Source organism: Protopterus annectens, chromosome 9.part0, assembly GCF_019279795.1.
Source record: "Protopterus annectens isolate FY-2018-M chromosome 9.part0, PAN1.0, whole genome shotgun sequence".
Classification (NCBI taxonomy): domain Eukaryota; kingdom Metazoa; phylum Chordata; order Ceratodontiformes; family Protopteridae; genus Protopterus; species Protopterus annectens.
This window is the reverse complement of record NC_056743.1, coordinates 336,828,440-336,841,239: the sequence shown is the minus strand read 5'-3', so window position 1 is coordinate 336,841,239 and position 12,800 is coordinate 336,828,440.

Sequence of the window (12,800 nt, the reverse complement as noted above, 5' to 3'; positions counted from 1 at the left end):
ATGTATTATATTTGTTTATGTATTATTTAAGATTTATGACATTAGAAATGTAAATAACTGTATAAGAATAAAATGTTTACCTTGTCTCCTTTGAGGTGGATTTCTTTAAGTAGAAAGCACAATGCTTGCCTTATATTTCAGGTTGCTTTATGGATTTGATATTTGATAAAGAAATGCATCAATTTAATAAAGATTTGTTTAACCTAACAGCAGAGATACAAAATGAAAGTTACATTTTATTTGTCGCTTAGTTTTTTCTTCTTCTTCTTCTTATCAGCTGTACCCCATTCACTTCTTTCTGCTTGACACTTTAATGAGAAACTAGCCCAATCCATTTCTTCTACTTTATCCAACATTTTGTTAGTTGATAAAAAAAGTTACAGCTACTTCCAATGTGTCAACAGTTTTGAGACCTTCAGTAAAGAAGATTTTATGCCTTGCAGGTCTTTTTTTCAACTCCTTTATCAAAAGTAAACATTCTTTTTTGTTGGAATTACTTCTGCTGAATAATCATTGTCAAATCTAATTATATAATCTTTGTACTTAACTGGTGAGTTTGACCATGCTGTTTTCGGAATTAGTTCTCTATCCTGTGATGAAAAAATCTGAATATTATTGACCTGAGATTCTTCTTTAATATTAATATTTAATTTTAATACTTTTAATGTATTTGACGGTGAAGGAACTTTTAAATCTCTATGGACTCTCTCTATTCCATATGAAAGAGATTCTGGCAGTTTCACAACATTTGATAGCCAAGTAGTAACCAAATTCACCATGTTATCTCCTTTTGTTCCTTCTGGCAGCCCATATATATGCAAGTTATTTCTCCTGGATGTATTTTCTAGGTTGTTTATTTTATTTAATATTGAAATATTTTGTTTAAGAGCTGAGGTTCTTGCTTTGCAAGTTTACCCTCCATATCATTTAGTGTTTCTTCCATATCAGCAATTTCGACCTTTAGTTGTTGTAATTGTTCTATGTGCTTTGTACATTGCTCTTTAAAAGTGTCTAATGTATTGTCCATCTTGTCAAATTTTACAGATAAGTCCTGCATAGTAGTTAACAGAAATCGCAGTTCCTTCTTCATTGTCTGGTCTTACGAGGTATTTCTTGAGAAACTCATTTTGACTAGTAGTTAGTGCTTTTTCTTCTTTTTTTGACAGAAAAAAATATGATTTAAACCAAAATATTCCAATGTAGACTTTCAGTGATATTAGTAGAAGTAACTCCGTGAATATAATAAGTCTACAAAGTCCATTTTTTTTTTAATTTTCTGTCAGAAATGTCTCTTTGACAGCAGAGCTAAGAAAAGATGCTGTCAGCCTGTCTGCATCTTGGCCACACCCCAACCTAACATTTTTTGTGCACTACAAATTCCTTCAACAGAGGGACCATCCTCTCCATGTGCCTGGCCGAACCCCATTATAGGAATGTTTCTGTATCTTCAGGATTCTACACTATTTTTTCCAGTCCTGGCACCAGTGCTCAGACCAGAAGTGGGCACATTTCTTTTCCTGGAACTTGTGTACCCAGCTGCCTTTTTAATGTTTTAACCTACTTCTGTCCATGACATATCCTATGTATAATACAGTCTATATAGGAGTACCTTCTTGGTGAGATTTTGTAAAAACAGTGTGCACCCTGTGAGGGTACTCGCCAAGAATTGAGGATCAGTTCATTTCCAGCAATGCTATTCTTCTTTGCTTGCTGATTTTATCATCTCTTCCTTCAGACCCCATTTTCCATTAACAGCTATCTTGGAAAGGTAGTGGAATTCATTTCAACATCTGCACGGTCCATCTTGCATGTGCATACAGAAAATATAATGTATTATATATGATGTAATACATATATATATATAGTTGATGTAAGTGATTAGAATTCTAACAGAATAATGAGAAATATCCACACGAATGTACAATTATGTGGGTGTATGACAAGCTGTCAAAGAACAACTAGTCAAACATGGAAACTGCTAGTACAGTAAGTGTAAGTGTTGGCAGTTTACATTGGAGATTGGGAAATTTGACCTTTCCTTACTGGAGTGTGATCTTGGAGCTTATATGCCTATATCTATATGTATATAAGGAAAGCCTTACCTGTATGTATCCAAGGATGGTCCTTACTGATCTTGGATTGTAAATATATATATATATATATATATATATATATCTAGATGGTCCTTACTGACCTTGCACCTTACATACACACATATTTCTATATGTATAGAAGGATGGGGGGAGCTTGGCTCCAGCAGAAATCAGGCTTGTTTTTTCATGTTTTTTGATCAGCTGATCAACAAGTTGTGCTCATCACCTGCTATTTGATATATATATATATATATATATATATATATATATGTTGCATATTGAGATTCATTTCGTTTATTTCATGAAGTAATGAATGTCAGACATTAACAAATTATATTTTTCAGTATATTGAAACTATGTTTTTTTCAATTTAGTAATATATATAAAATTAAATTTTAAAGAGGAACTTATGATCCTTTTGCTTATTCCATTTTGCTTGATGTCATTTTATATTCTGGTATGGGAGTGAATACCACTTTTTATAACAATCAAATTTCTTAATTGATAAATATATATTTGTGGGAGATATTTTAACATTTTGTTTTTAAATAATTCAAAGATTAATAGTCTAACATTAACAGACTCAAAAAAGTATATTGTAAGTCATGCATTTAACTACTGATTTAAATATATTCAGCTTACACTATTTAGCTCCATTAGGGGATGAATTAGTTTTTTATTTCTCTTAGCTAACAGGATGGTAATAAAAGGATTTTTTTTAGATTTAGCCTGGGTAAACTAGAACTCAGAATGGATTACATGTTGGTTGTAAGTAATTTTTTTCTATTATATATTTTATTGCTTTTATCTTTTGGATGCACATTTTATATACAAGTCATTTTGTTAGCTTTATTACCAGTATTATTTATTAATATTATTACTATTTATATTCAACAAATGAACTTTTGTTTAACCAAAATACTAGGAGGATACTTTAAAATCAGAGACTTGTGTATTTGAAGTTTCTTTATTAATATAAATTTATACTTTCGACTACTAAATACTTCTTCTTCTTTTTTTGGCTGCTCCCATTAGGGGTCACCACAGCAGATCAACTGTTTCCATTTCTTCCTGTCCTCTGCATCTTGCTCTGTCACACCAACCACCTGCATGTCCTCTCTCACCACATCCATAAACCTTATCTTAGGCCTTCCTCTTTTCCTTTTACCTGGCAGCTTCATCCTTAGCATCTTTTTCCCAATATACTCAGCATCCCTCCTCAGCACATGCCCAAAACAATGTAATCTTGCCTCTCTGGCTTTGTCTCCAAACCTTCCAACCTGGGCTGACCCTCTAATATACTTATTCCTAATCCTGTCCATCCTTGTCACACCCACCCAGTGCAAATCTTAACATCTTCAACTCTGCCTCATCAAACTCTGACTCCTGCCTTTTTGTCTATGCCACTGTCTCCAACCCATATACCTCTCACTACTCTCTTGTAGACCTTCCCTTTCACTCTTACTGGTACTCGTCTGTCCCAAATCACTCCTGACACTCTTCTCCACCCATTCCATCCTGTCTGTATTCTCTTCTTCACCTCTCTTCCACACTCACCATTACTCTGAACTGTTGATCCCAAGTACTTAAACTCATTCACCTTCACCACCTCTACTCCATTCCTCTATCCTCCCTCTCATTCACACACATATATTCTGTCTTAGTCCTGTTGATCTTCATTCGTCTTCTCTCTAGAGCATATCTCCACCTCTCCAGGGTCTCCCCACCTATTCCCTACTCTCACAATGTCATCTGAAAACATCATAGTCCACGGGAACCGCTGTCTGATCTCGTATGTCAACCTGTCCATCACCATTGTAAATAAGAAAGGGCTCAGAGCTGATCCTTGATGTAATCCTACCTCCACCTTAAACGCATTTGTCACTCCCACCGCAGACCTCATGGCTGTCACACTACCCTCGTACATATCCTGTAGCACTCTCACATACTTCTCTGATACTCCCGACCTCCTCATACAATACCACAACTCCTCTCTAGCCACCCTGTCATATGCTTTCTCTAAATCCACAAAGACACAATGCAACTCTTTCTGACCTTCTCTGTACTTCTCCATCAACACTCTCAGAGCAAACATTGCATCTGTAGTGCTCTTTCCTGGCATGAAACCGTACTGCTGATCACTAATCATCGCCTCCCTTCTTAATCTAGCTTTCACTACTCTTTCCCATAACTTCATGCTGTGACTGATCAATTTAATCCCTCTGTAGTTACTAAAGCTCTGCACATCACCCTTATTCATGCAAAGGATTAATACTCACTCTGGCAATACAAGTCCACTCCCTAATTGATGGTCATAAAAACTAGAAAACGAACCAAAACTGAAAAACGAAAAAAATTTTGGCAAACCACGGTATAGTCCACTAAAACCAGATTTATTGTGTAAGCGCTTTCATGCACATTACTCCGTTCACTTCTTCAGACACCATATTCAGTATGAATACAACATATATAATCAAACAATTAAAACGTAACTGATAACAATTAAATCCCTAATGGGTAATTGGAAAGGAATATTACTCCAAATACAAACAGAAATTGAATTTGTAAACCGGCAAATTGAGTCCTACAGAGTGGATTATTATCAATATTATCCCTAACAGCCTCCCAATATTTCAATTCCAACCTGTTCCTTCATCCTTTGTCTGCACTCTTATCAAGAAACTTAAACCCACCACCCTCTCTGCAGATCTACTACCTACAGAATACCTGCAAAAGCAGTCAACGCTATAGCCCGCCCATATCCATCCTCATTAACAGAACTATTTCTGAAGGAACTATTCCATCAATCTGGAAAATCTCACATGCCATCCCCCTCCATAAAGGTGGTATTTCCAAAGATTTTTCTAACTATAGGCCTATAGCCATATTATCCCCTCTGGCAAAAATCATGGAGAAGTGCATTCATAAGCAGCTATTAAACCACCTCCTAGCAAACACCCTACTAGCTACCTGCCAACAGGGATTCAGGCCATTTCACAGCGCCTCTTCTGCTCTTCTTTCCTTCACCGATGATGTCATTAATAAAAACTGTAATAGCAACACTCTATCCTCAGCTCCACCGATGTCATTAATAAAAACTGTAATAGCAACACTCTATCCTCAGCCCCACCGATGATGTCATTAATAAAAACTGTAATAGCAACACTCTATCCTCAGCCCCACCGATGATGTCATTAATAAAAACTGTAATAGCAACACTCTATCCTCAGCCCCACCGATGATGTCATTAATAAAAACTGTAATAGCAACACTCTATCCTCAGCTCCACCGATGTCATTAATAAAAACTGTAATAGCAACACTCTATCCTCAGCCCCACCGATGATGTCATTAATAAAAACTGTAATAGCAACACTCTATCCTCAGCCCCACCGATGATGTCATTAATAAAAACTGTAATAGCAACACTCTATCCTCAGCCCCACCGATGTCATTAATAAAAAACGTAATATCAACACTCTATCCTCAGCCCCACCGATGTCATCAATAAAAACTGTAATATCAACACTCTATCCTCAGCTCCACCGATGTCATCAATAAAAACTGTAATAGCAACACTCTATCCTCAGCCCCACCGATGTCATTAATAAAAAACGTAATATCATCACTCTATCCTCAGCCCCACCGATGTCATCAATAAAAACTGTAATATCAACACTCTATCCTCAGCTCCACCGATGTCATCAATAAAAACTGTAATAGCAACACTCTATCCTCAGCCCCACCGATGTCATTAATAAAAAACGTAATATCATCACTCTATCCTCAGCCCCACCAATGTCATTAATATAAACCGTAAAAACGATACTCTGTCCTCAGCCCTCTTCATTGATCTGTCAAAAGCCTTAGACATGGACAACCATCATCTACTCAGAAACATACTTAGAAACTTCTCACTGGATCCACATGCTATACAATGGTTCCAATCCTATCTAAATAACAGGCAACAGGCTGTACTATGGGAGAATAACTTGTCTTCCCACCTATCAATTGCCCTTGGTGTCCCTCAAGGCTCCATATTGGGTCCTCTCCTCTTTTCTATTTTTACTAACGACCTATACACTGCTCTACCTCAAGCCACCTGTATCCAATATGTGGATGACTCTACACTAATATGCTCAGCCTCCTCACTTTCACAACTGCATTCCCTAACCGAAGACACGTTTAGCAAAGTAGAGAATTGGCTCCTTCAACGTTGTCTCATCCTGAACCCAAAAAAACAAAAATTCTACTATTCACTCCCACCCGCAGAGCCCACCCCACTACATTTCACAATCACATCTAGCAATGGTACAATCATATCTCCAGACTCTACTACAAAACTACTTGGAGTACTAATCGACAACCACCTCACCTTTGAGCCACATATTAACAAAACTATAAAAACAGTAAACAAAAAACTAGGTTCCCTCTATAGGATCAAACCCTTTCTTACCCCACTAGCCAGGACCACCATTGCCCGAACCCACCTTATCTCAACCCTACTATATGCATTCCCTATCTATACCAAACTATGCAAAAGCAATCTGAACAAGCTGGCTAGCTCCTACAATAATATTGCCAGATTTGCAACTGGTCTACCTATAGAACCCATCATTGTAACAATCTTAATCAACTAAGATGGTTAGAATTGCCAACTCTTATTCTATCAAACCAGTTAACTATTGCCCATAAGATACTGTTTCATCCTACAACTACTCCAATACTAACTAACCTAATCACCCCCTACAATAACCTTAAGACTGTGTGCTCATCAAATAAATTAATGGTAAAGATAAGTAAAACAAGCAATCTGGCTGGAGACTCTCTATTCTCTTAACACAGTGGGTAAAACCTTGAACTCCCTCCCTACTGATGTAACCTCCTTACCTTCAAATACCCTATTTAAATCCAAACTCAAACCATACCTTAAATCACACTGGCTATGCCCCTGTGCAAACCCAGACTAACTGCCTCCACTGTCTCCAGACACTAATCGTCTCACTCACACAAACTAATTATTCTTTTTTACTAACATTATTGTTTGTATAACCTTTTTAAAGTTGAAACAGTGCTCGATTTCATTTACCTTATATTTTGTTGTATGTATATCCATACGTGTTATGTAGCTTAGAAGATTTTTTTTTCCTTACTCTTAAGCTAAAACATAATATACTAGTAAAATTTGATAAATCTTAGTAATGTGCTTATGTTATTGTGATTCTATTCTGAAGTGTGGAGCTTTTCTCACTGGGCCTCCACTGAAAATAGACATATATCCAGTTGGACTAGCCTGGTCAATAAATGTAAAATAAATAAATAAAATAAAAAATATTCTTAAAAATCAGTACCAAAACACTTTTTCTCCTTTCCTCAGGCATCCTCTCACTTTCCAAGATTTCATTACAAAATCTAGTTAAAAACTCCACTGCCATTTCACCTAAACACCTCCATGCTTCCACGGGTATGTCATCTGGACCTTTCCATTCTTCATCCTCTTCATAGCTATCCTTACTTCCTCTTTGCTAATCCATTGCACTTCATGATTCATTATCCGCACATCATCCAACCTTCTCTCCCTCTCATTCTCTTCATTCATCAACCCCTCAAAGTACTCTTTCCATCTGTTCAACACACTCTCCTCGCTTGTGAGTACGTTTCCCTCATTATCCTTTATCACCCTTATCTGCTGCACATCTTTACTAGCTCAGTCCCTCTGTCTAGCCAATCGGTACAGGTCCTTTTCACCCTCCTTCGTGTCCAACCTTTTATACAACTCTTCATACGCCTTATCCTTAGCCTTTGCCACCTCTCTCTTTGCCATGCACCTCAGCTCCTTATACTCTTGTCTACTTTCTTCATCTCTTTGACAATCCCACTTCTTCGCCAACCTCTTTCTCTGTATACTCTTCTGTACTTCTTCATTCCACCCCAGGTCTCCTTGTCCTTCTTCCTCTTTCCAGATGTCACACCAAGCACCTTTCTAGCCATCTCTCTTACTAGCTCTGCTGTAGTTACCCAGCTATTCGGTAACTCTTCACTGCCACCCAGTGCCTGACTTAACTCTTCCCTGAACATCACCTCACAATAACCCTTTTTCAATTTCCACCACGTGATCCTTGGTGCTGCCCTCACACTCATCCTCCTTTTCTTGATTACCAATGTCATCCTACAAACCACCATCGTATGCTGCCTAACTACACTTTCCCCTGCCACCACTTTAGAGTCTCCAATCTCCTTCAGACTGGTCCTTCTACATAAGATATAATCCACCTGTGTGCATCTTCCTCCACTCTTGTATGTCACCCTATGCTCCTCACTCTTGTTAAAATATGTATTCATCACAGCCATGTCCATCCTTTTCGCAAAATCCACTACTATCTGACCTTCTGCATTCCTTTGCTTAAAACCATACCTACCCATCACTTCCTCATCCCCCTCTGTTCCCTTCACCAACATGCCCATTGAAATCTGCTCCAATCACCAGTCTCTCACCCTTGGGTACAGTCATCAACACTTCATCCAACTCACTCCAAAATTTTTCTTTCTTATCCATCGCACACCCAACTTGTGGAGCATATGCACTAACAACATTCACCAACAATTTCCAGCTTCATAAACATCACTCTATCCAACACTCTTTTCACCTCCAAAACAATCTTAGCATACTGTTCCTTCAGGATAATGCCTACGCCATTTCTCCTCCCATCCACACCATAATAAAACAATTTGAAACCGCCTCCAATACACCTAGCCTTGCTCCCCTTCCATCTGGTCTCTTGCACACACAATATACCAACCTTCCTTCGGTCCATCATATCAGCTAGCTCTCTCCCTATACCAGTCATACTGCCAACATTCAAAGTTCTGACTCTCACTATCACAGTCCTAGCCTTTACTTGCCTTTGGGCATGCCTTCCCCCACTTCTCCTCCTTCGGCCAACAGCAGCCCAATTTCTGCCAGTACCCTGTTGGCCAGCAGTACTGATGGTGGTCATTGTTAACCCGGTCCTCGACTGATCTGGTATGTATTTATGTATCGACAAGCATGTATGATTTGGCAAAATTTTACACCGGATGCCCTTCCTGATGCAACCCTCCCCATTTATCTGGGCTTGGGGCTGGCACAAAGAAATGCACTGGCTTGTGCATCCCTAGTACTAATTGTCTTAATAATAAACTTAAAAGAATTAATACTTTTAAATATATTAATTTAAACCTCACCCAAGTAAGTGGTGGACACTCATATTTGAGAAAATGATAAAAGAAATGTTTTATTTTCCTCAATTTGAAATTTTAGCACAATCTTCTTCTAAGGCTAAAAGATCTATTTGATAGGAAAATGCATTTATGCATTGAATTATTTATATATATATATATATATATATATATATATATATATATATATATATATATATATGGGTCCATGTCATATGGTCGACTGTTCATTTGACTGAAAGTTCATTTGACTGAAAGTTCATTTGATCGACAAGCATTTTAGGTGGGGGGCTTCACCCCCCATACCCCCCGATGTGGGGGGCTGTGCCCCCCACCCACCCTAACTATATATATCAACTCCAGGGTCGCACAACATTGGGGAAGGGGGCAAATGCTTGTCAGTCAAATGAACAGTCGACCATATGACATGGACCCATATATATATATATATATATATATATATATATATATATATATATATATATATATAATATAAGTTCATTTAACAACTAATTCAAACTTTGTAAATCTAATTTTTAGAAAATTTAAGACACTATGATCTTAAATATTGCCCAGATTTATTAATACCTTTTATTACTCTAAAATTTTTATATAATAACTTTAATCATTAGAAGTTGATTGAATGGAATAATAAAGGTTGTAGATGTTGTTTTGTTTTAAAAATGGTACTCATTGATACAAAATGAAGATGGTTTAGAAAATGATGAACAACATTTAAGTCTATCCATTTTGTTACTTGATTTTAAACTTTTTAGTTATAAAATTGAAGGGAACTATTGACATACATAAACTTATAATTTATTTATGTGAAGTTGTATATGAAGACAAATGTTATTTGATTTATTGTCTGATACATGTAAACATATATTACAAAGAAGGAATTAATGTTAACTGGTTGAAATATCTATTCCTAGAAGAGGAAAATTTGATAAGGATTCTAAACCCCTAATGTTAAAATTAGTAGGAAATAATTATTGGTACATTAATGGAAATATATACTTGGGAATATCCACATACAATATCAAAAATGTTTTCAAAATTCTATAAACTACTGTTGGAGATGTAAATTAAATATTAAATCTAATGGGAAGCATGTTTTGCATGAATGTGTACTATGAAAAGAACGTCAACAACACATTAATAGCTTTGTTGAAGATGTATGGTCTTTTACTATGCCTTTATCTGTTAAATTTGCAATGTATAGTATTACAATTCCTGGAGTCTGCATGTCCTCCCTGCCGTCATGTGGGTTTCCTCCAGGTGCTCCGGTTTCCTTCCACATTCCAAAGACATGCTATAGGGGGATTGGACACTCTAAATTGGTCCTAGGTGTGAGTGTGTGTGTGTGTGTGTGTGCCTTCTGCAGAAGGTTGGGTGCCAGGTTGGCAACCGTAAAACTCCACTGACAATCATGAGCAGACAGGCGATCTGCTGTGGTAACCACTAACCGGGAAAAGCCAAAAGAAGAAGTATTATTACAATTCCTAAATTTACAACAACAATTCTTATATTCTATTGACTATTCTAGCAATAGTAAAGAAAATAATTACTAGAAACTGGAAGAGCGCTTTTTTTTTTTAAAAGAGGAGTTTCAAGTTGTAAGTTGTAAAGACACAATAGCCAAATAAGTCATTGGTATCTAATTCATGGACCAAAGTTCTCCAATTAATCAGCCCCTTGAATTTAACTAAAATTAAACTCATATTTGTTATTGGTAATTTGAATTTGACTAATATAATGTATCTATGGTTGTGCATACATGTAAATATGATAAATAGTTATTTTGTTTTATTTTCTTATATACATTTTGATTCAGTGTGTGTGTGTATATATATATATATATATATATATATATATATATATATATATATATATATAAACACATATACATAATAACAGAGAAAATGTAATCACAATAAAAGATGCAATAAATACAGATAATACACTAACATGTAACAAGTAGACTGTGAACTTTTTAACCAAGCCTGTGAACAGATTTTCTAAAAAGATGGACAGATCCATGCTTTTGTCAGCAGATGTATTATGTATAAAACTAATACAGGGCTTTAATTTTAGCATTGTAATATTAATTTACTTTATTTGTTGGATATTATTAACTATTTTCAGGCAAGACTTGGGCAACAAGGATAAGTACAATATATATTGAAAGTTTAGGGTAACTAAGCAAGCAGCATATTTTTGGAAGGGAGAAAACTGAAGTAAAGGCACAAAGACAGAATGAAAACATCTACACGTATATCCAGAGATTAGCTTTGACCCTGTGCCCTGGAACTCAGTTCATTTCTAAACATTGTTATAAAAAAGGAGAACAGGTGGCCACGGTAGTGCAGCGGTTAGCGTTGCTGCCTCAGAGCAAGAGGTTCTCCAGTTTGATTCTCAGCTGGGGTGCCTTCTGTGCGGAGTCTGCATGTCCTCCCTGTGGTCGCATGGGTTTCCTCTGGGTGCTCCAGTTTCCTCCCACATCCCAAAGACATGCAGTAGGTGGATTGGACACTGTAAATTGGCCATAGGTGTGAGTGAGTGTGTGTGTGTGCCTTCTATGGAAGGTTGGGCACCAGGCTGGCAACTCGACACTGTAAAACTCCACTGCCAATCATGAGCAGACAGATAATCCGCTGTGGTGACCCCTAACCGGGAAAAAGCTGAAAGAAGAAGTTATAAAAAAGGAGAACATCTGCAAGTTTTGCTGTCTTTTTGTGTTTACCGTTGTTATAAAACAGCACAATTCTCTTCCCATCCTTTACTAACTTTTCTTTCTGTTTTTTTTTTTTTTTTTTTTTTTTTTTGATGTTGCTGAATTCGGATTTCTTTTTTGAAGAACATTCATTAAAACATGGCAAAGAAAAATAAACACAAAGGTCCAGAAGAATGTATAGTGTGATCTATGATAAAGGTCTAACACCAGTAAGGTAAAAAAAAACACCAGTGATGAAGTTGCATCTGTGCAACTTAGTTGCAGTCTAACAGAAGTAAGGTAAAAAGGTACCAGATATGAAGAAACATGTTTTCAACATAGTTACAGTCTAGCAAAAGTAAGGTAAATGACAACAGAGTGCCAGAGAGCACATTATAAGTCCTTTTTACAAGACATGCAGCACGAGTGGCTAGTCTGAGACAAAGGATGTCAGAACGGAGCATAGCATCTAATGGGAGAACCAAAGCAGTTAGACAAAGTAACATCTGTGCAGCATAGTCACAGCTGAATTCTAACATAAATCAAGGTTTATAAGGTAAAAAAGTATTGGAGATGAAGTAGCAGCCATGCAACATTGTTAGAGTCTAACAGAAGTAAGGTAAAAAAGATAGTGGAGCTGAAGTAACATCAGTACAACATAGTTACAGTTAAAGTCTAACACCAGTAAGGTAAAAAGGTAAAAAACTGCCAGTTATAAAGTAGCATCCTTGCAACTTGGTTGCTATCTAACAGAAGTAAGGTAAAAAGGTACTA